The following is a 7282-nucleotide window of genomic DNA, read 5'->3' as shown; positions in this document are numbered from 1 at the left end:
ATATCAGCTCACTATTTTCAGCCGCACCCACCTGGAATTCATTCCGAGATGCCATCAAGGAGCAGTACTACCCTATTGGAAGCTATGAGGATCAATACATAAAGTGGACCATGTTGCAGCAGGGAAGGGACCAAGACGTGACGGAGTTTACTAATCTTTTCCATACCCTTCGCACAAAGTTGGGTATCAAGGATTCGAAGCAGCATTTGATACTAAAATACCATGGCTGCCTTCACAAGTACATTGAGGAAGAAATAGAATTCTTGAACATCTCCTCGCTCAGCACAACATACCGATATGCCGTCAAGGTCAAGCAAAAGTTTAAACAGAAGAAGCGAGACTTTGGATCTATGAATCTGAAGTAAGGGAAAGGTGCCCCTAAACCATAGAACAAAGGACAAAGCCAAAGCAGGGCAGCCCAAGACAACCCACCAAAGCTGCAAGCAAAAAACAACGTCGCGAAGCCGAAAAAGGACACGGGAAAATGGTGTGAGTTCCATAACAGCTCCACTCACAACAAAAGTGAGTGTTGGGCCAAGCAGTCACTGGTGGCTGAGCTAAAGGTTTCAAAATCAGATGCATGTTCTGACTCTAAGTTAGAACCCGACGAGGGGAATGACAAAGGGAAGTAGATTATTGATGTGGAGCCCAATGCCACCGTTGCCACCACAAAAATACAAAAGGAGGAACCTGAAGATCCAGAGGAGGAGGAGCGTCTCTTCCACTCCCGGATGTGGGTAAAGGGCTCCCCACTATATTTCATTGTCGATAGCGGAAGCAAAAAGAACCTCATTTCAGTAGAGGTCGTGAAGCGGTTGGGCCTACCGACCATAGCACATCCACAAACATAAACCATTGGGTGGCTTCACCAAGGAAAGAATCTTCGCATGAGCCAGCAGTGTCGCCTACCATACAATAACAAACCCTTCACGGATCAGGTATTATGTGACATTACTCCCCTTGAAGTTTGTGATGTATTATTAGGACAACCATACTTGTGGAAGCGACATGCTGTGTATGAATCATGGCCCCGTGCTGTTATTGTTACATTGGGAAATAAGATGTACAGGATACCGGAGGTAGCACCGCCTACCGCCATCTCTTTGGTTACTGTAAAACAATGTAGTAATCTCATTTCCAAAACCAGGAAATTTATTTTCCTGATGATACTCCCTCAAGGAAAGAAGAAGACGGTGGCCACGACCTCCAGACAAGGCCCCTCCACACGACAACTACAGATGGAAAATTTCGTGGAGGAGTACGAGGACATCTTCACCTCCCCCGCAGGGGTTCCTCTACACTGTCAGGTCAAGCACTCCATCGATCTGACCCCAGGTGCGCCGCTACCCAATGGACCAATCTATCGGCACTCCGTTCTGGAGAACAACGAAATCAAGAGGTAGATTCAGGAGCAACTGTAGAAATATCACATCTGTCCAAGTTCATCACCTTGTGGGAGCCCGATCGTGTTGGTACAGAAGAAGGATGGGACTTGGAGACTCTGTATTGACTATCGAGCACTAAACAAGATCATTGTCCGTCATAGGTACCCGATCCCATAGATTGATGACCTCCTCGACCAACTAAAGGGGGAAAAATATTTCAGTAAGATCGATATGAAGTCAGTATATCACCAAGTACCAATCGGACCGTCTGATGTGTGGAAGACTGCCTTCAAAGCCAAGGAGGGCCTTTTCGAATGGTTGGTTATGCCTTTCGGATTGATGAATGCTCCTGCAACCTTCATGAGGCTACTGGATGACATCTTGCAGCCATTCACCAACTCATTTGTAGTGGTATACTTGGATGACATTCTGATCTTTAGCCAAAGTTGGGAAGAGCACCTCCGCCACATCCGACAGGTTCTCCAAACACTGCGGCAACACAAGCTATGTGCCAATTTGGAGAAATGTACTTTTGGCATGACCCAGGTTCAGTATATGGGATACATTATTGATGAAAAGGGGGTGCATGTGGATCCAGCCAAGATCCAAGTCATTCGAGATTGGACATCTCCAACCACTCTGACAGAGCTCCACAGCTTTCTAGGTCTTGCCAACTTCTACCGCAGGTTCTTGTTGGGGTTTTATCATATCACTTGGCCCTTGAGTCAAGTCACCAAGGGAGGAGCGAAAGAAAAATTCTTTTGGTCTGAATCTCAATGGAAGGCATTCACAGAGTTGAAAGATCGCCTCTGCACGACACTAATGCTCGCGTTACTAGATTTGAAACAACCATTTGAGGTCGAGACAGATGCCTCTAACTATGCTATTGGGGCAGTCCTTACTCAACACGGGCATCCAGTAGTATATCACAGTGAGACACTTTCAGACACAGTCCGTAAGTATCACACTTATGACAAAGAGATGTATTCCATTGTGCAGGCCTACCGACAATGGAAGCATTACATTTTGGGGAAGGAAACGGTCATCCACACAGACCACTGACCTTTGCAGTTCATACAGACCCAAGGGAAATTGCAGAATGATCACCATTAGAAGTGGTCTACATACCTGCAACAATTCCATTTGAATATCAAGTATAAGAAGGGCAGCACCAATAATGTTGCAGATTGCCTCAGTCGACCACCGATCATGGCGTTAACCACCGTGCTCAACTATTGTGGGCATGAGACTTATGATTGGCCACTTCTCTACAAAAGCGACCCAGAATTAGTCCACACATACCAAACACTCTTGGAGGGTCGGCATGTTCCAGATTTTCACCTCCAGGATGCCCTGTTATGCCACCTAGGTCACCTTTGTGTTCCTTCAAGCAAGCGTGCCAAGATGATTTGGGAAGCACACTACAATCGGGCTGTTGGGCATTTAGGGGTCGAGAAAACGGTGGTAGTACTGCAAAAGTATTTATATTGGCCAAATCTTCTACAGGATGTCGAGAAGTACATCAGATCATGTACTGCCTGCACCATTGCCAAACCGACCATCAAGAAGCGAGGCCTCTATACCCCACTACCTACCGCCACTCGATCTTGGGAATCCATCTCCATGGATTACATGTCAGGCCTTCCTTCCACAAAGCATGGAAATGACTGTGTTTTTGTGGTCGTCGACATTTTCTCAAAGGTGGCCATTATGGTGGCCTGCAAGAAGAATATCACAGCAGAAGCCACTGCTAAACTCTTCTTTGAAAAAGTGTCGGTGCACTTTGGGATCCCACAGTCTATCATCTCAGATCGGGATAGTCGGTTCCTCAGTACATTTTGGTCCAGTCTCTGGTCAATGCTAGACACCAAACTCACTAGGCCCACAACCTTCCATCCTCAAAATGATGGCCAGATAGAGGTTGTCAACAGGATGATTGTACACATTCTGTGCATTTACAACTCAAAGCATCCACGCACATGGGACAAGAGCCTCCCCTATGTTTAGCACAGCTACAACCGAGCTCTTCACAGCTTGACTGGCCACAACCCTTTTCAGGTGGGCTTGGGATTCCAGCCACAATGCCCCATTGATGTGGCCATGCCACTTGTAGCTACTCACACATATTCGGCTTATGTCCAGTCTGAAACAGACAAGGCAACCAACTTCATTGAGCACATCCAACATATTCGCCAGCAAGTCCATGACATTCTAGAGAAATCAAATGCCAAGTACAAGCAGTGACATGATCAACATCGGGTGCCACACAAGTTTCAGGTGGTCGACAGAGTATGGTTGCATTTGCAAAAGGAACGCCTTACTGGAGCCTATCGAAAACTGAGACCACTCCGATATGGTCCTTACACCATTACTAAGGCTGTGGGAGACAATGCATTTGAGCTCAGCATTCTCCCATTCCTTGGCCTGCACCCTGTGTTCAATGTGGACTGCCTTCGGCCATACTTTCCATCATTACCAAACACATCCGACATTACAGAACAACTCATACCCACAGAATTAAATCCAAATTGCATGGAACAAGCTGCAACTGATCGGATCATGGACACACAGATCAAGAACACTTGCCAATAGAATATCTAACTGTACCGACCTATCAAACTAGGCCAACTCCTTCACTAGGGCAAGTGGCTCACCAAGGACCAAGTTCAGCAGAAGTTTCCTCATATCATGGAGGAAATCAACGCAATGGGGACCATTGCTTCCTAAGGTGGGAGGAATTATCCAGGTGGACATTGGTGGCCACCTGCCAAGTGCACTTGGACCCCCACCATTGTTTCTCTCAGCATTTTCAGTTTCCTTAATTGTAGCACAACTTACTATTTTTAACAGTTTTTCGGGTCCTAAACTTCCGGAGCCGTTTTGAGGCCCTAAACAACGTTTTTTGGGAAAACTAGGAGTAACATGGGTCCATGGACCGATGTTTTTCTTCCCAAAGTTGTATCTCTCAGATAGATCTTTCTAACGAGATATTGTGCACGTCAAATGGAGATCATATGCCAAAGTTACAACCCCGGGAAGTTGATATACCAATTTTCCCAAACGGGGCCCACAGTTTGGTGTTTCATCTTCTAGGGTTAGGTTTTTGGATGTTTAGGGTTTTCCATTATTTCTCAACAATAAATAAGCCTTCAAGCCTCATCGTAAGACAGTTCAGAGGCATGTAGCTGTCACATCTCTTCTCAGAGATAAGCTACCATCGCTCTAGCTAGTTTATTTCCATTATTGTTTGTAAGCATATTTCAATATTTTTACATTAATGAAATGAAGTATTATTTTCATTACATATCTGTGTTTATGGTTATCTCTATAATTTGTTGCATTCCTGTTTAAATCTGGATCAGTGGTATCGGAGCTGTCTGCTTTTTCTCTATTTTTCTTTGCATGTCCCCAACGAGGCCGGGATATAAGGAGTTAGGGCTTGAATTGGTCGAACCTTTACAAGACCAGTCTTGCAAATCCCGACGGCCTCCCATGGCAGAAATCTTGCTTGAAGAAGCCCTAGAGCAACAAAGGAATGCTATGATGGACAACTTTGCCTAGATCCTTCAACGGCTACCCAGAAGCGATGCATCGGCTTCCAGCAACTACTCTGGAAATGCTACACCCTTTAAGGTACAAGTTAATTTTGAAATCTCCATATTCGAGGGTCAGATAGACACAGATGCCATAGATAAATGGTTAAATCTGCTAGAGGGTTATTTTTCTGTTCATCAATTTTCAAGTCGGGAAAAGATTGTTTTCGCTCTTCTCAAAGCGGCCCCCCATGTCAAGGACTGGTGGGAAACCTACTGCGAGCAAAAGGATGAAAATACTGGCTCACTATTTTTAGCCACACCCACCTGGAATTCATTCCGGGATGCCAACAAGGAGCAGTACTACCCTATTGGAAGCTATGAGGATCAATACATAAAGTGGACCACGCTGTGGCAGGGAAGGGACCAAGACATGCCAGAGTTTACCAATCATTTCCATACCCTTCACACAAAGCTGGGTATCAAGGATTGGGAGCAGTATTTGATACTAAAATATCGTGGCTGCCTGCACAAGTACATCCAGGAAGAAATATAATTCCTGAACATATCCTTGCTCGGCACAGCATACCGATATTCCGTCAAGGTCGAGAAAAAGTTTAAACAGAAGAAGCGAGACTTTGGATCTACAAATCTGAAGCAAGGGAAAGGTGCCCCTAGACCACAGAACAAAGGACAAAGCCAAGGCGGGGCAGCCCAAGACAACCCACCAAAAGCTGCAAGCAAACAACAACGGCACGAAGCCGAAAAAGGACACGGGAAAATGGTGTGAGTTCCATAAGAGCTCCACTCACAACACAAGTGAGTGTCAGGCCAAGCAGTCACTGGTGGCTAAGCTAAAGGTTTCATAATCAGATGCATGTTCTGACTCTGAGTTAGAACCTGACAAGGGGAATGAGAAAGGGAAGCAGATTATCGATGCGGAGACCAATGCCACGATTGCCACCACGAAGATACAGAAGGAGGAACCCAAAGATCCAGAGGAGGAGGAGCATCTCTTCCACTCCCAAATGTGGGTAAAGGGCTCCCCGCTATAGTTCATTATCGATAGCAGAAGCCAAAAGAACCTCATTTCGGCAGAGGTCTTGAAGTGGTTAGGCCTACTGACCATAGCACATCCACAACCGTACACCATTGGGTGGCTTCACCAAGGATGGGATCTTCGCGTGAGCCAGCAGTGTCACCTACCATACAATATCAAGCCTTTCACAGATGAGGTATTATGTGACATTGCTCCCCTTGAAGTTTGTGATGTATTATTAGGACAACCATACTTGTGGAAGCGACATGCTGTGTATGAATCACGGCCCCTTGTTGTTATTGTTACATTGGGAAATAAGCTGTACAGGATACCGGAGGTAGCACCACCTACCACCATCTCTTTGCCTACTGCAAAACAATGCAGTAAGCTCATTTCCAAAACCGGGAAATTTATTTTCCTAATGATACGCCCTCAAGGAAAGAAGAAGACGGTGGCCACGACCTCTAGACAGGGCCTCTCCGCACGACAACTATAGATGGACAAGGTCGTAGAGGAGTACGAGGACATCTTCACCTCCCCCGCCAGGGTTCCTCTGCACTGTCAGGTCAGGCACTCCATCGATCTGACCCTAGGTGTGCCACTACCCAATGGACCAATCTATCAGCACTCCGTTTTGGAGAACGATGAAATGAAGAGGCAGATTCAGGAGCTACTACAGAAAGGTCACATCCGTCCGAGTTCATCACCTTGTGGGAACCCGATCGTGTTGGTACAAAAGAATGATGGGATCTGGAGACTCTATATTGACTATCGAGTGCTGAACAAGATAACTGTCCCTAATAGGTACCCGATCTCGCGGATTGATGACCTCCTCGACCAACTAAAGGGGGCAAAATATTTCAGTAAGATCGATCTAAAGTTAGGATATCACTAGGTACCAAGTTAGGATATCACCAGGTACCAATCGAACCCTATGATGTGTGGAAGAGTACCTTCAAAGCCAAGGAGGGCCTTTTTGAATGGTTGGTTATGCATTTCGGATTGACGAATGCTCCTGCAACCTTCATGAGGCTAATGGATGACATCTTGCGGCCATTCACCAACTCATTTGTAGTGGTATACTTGGATGACATTCTGATCTTCAACCAAAGTTGGGAAGAGCACCTCCACCACATCCGACAGGTTCTCCAAATATTGCGGCAACACAAGCTATGTGCCAATTTGGAGAAATATACTTTTGGCATGACCCAAGTTCAGTATTTGGGATACATTATTGATGAACAAGGGGTGCATGTGGAACCAAACAAGATCCAAGTCATTCGCGATTGGCCATCTCCAACCACTCTGACAGAGCTCCGCAACCT

Source organism: Pinus tabuliformis, chromosome 8 (genome assembly GCF_031772625.1).
Source record: "Pinus tabuliformis cultivar Carrire ecotype Pingquan chromosome 8, CPIR1, whole genome shotgun sequence".
Taxonomy (NCBI): Eukaryota; Viridiplantae; Streptophyta; class Pinopsida; order Pinales; family Pinaceae; genus Pinus; species Pinus tabuliformis.
Note: the sequence above shows the minus strand (reverse complement) of the source record.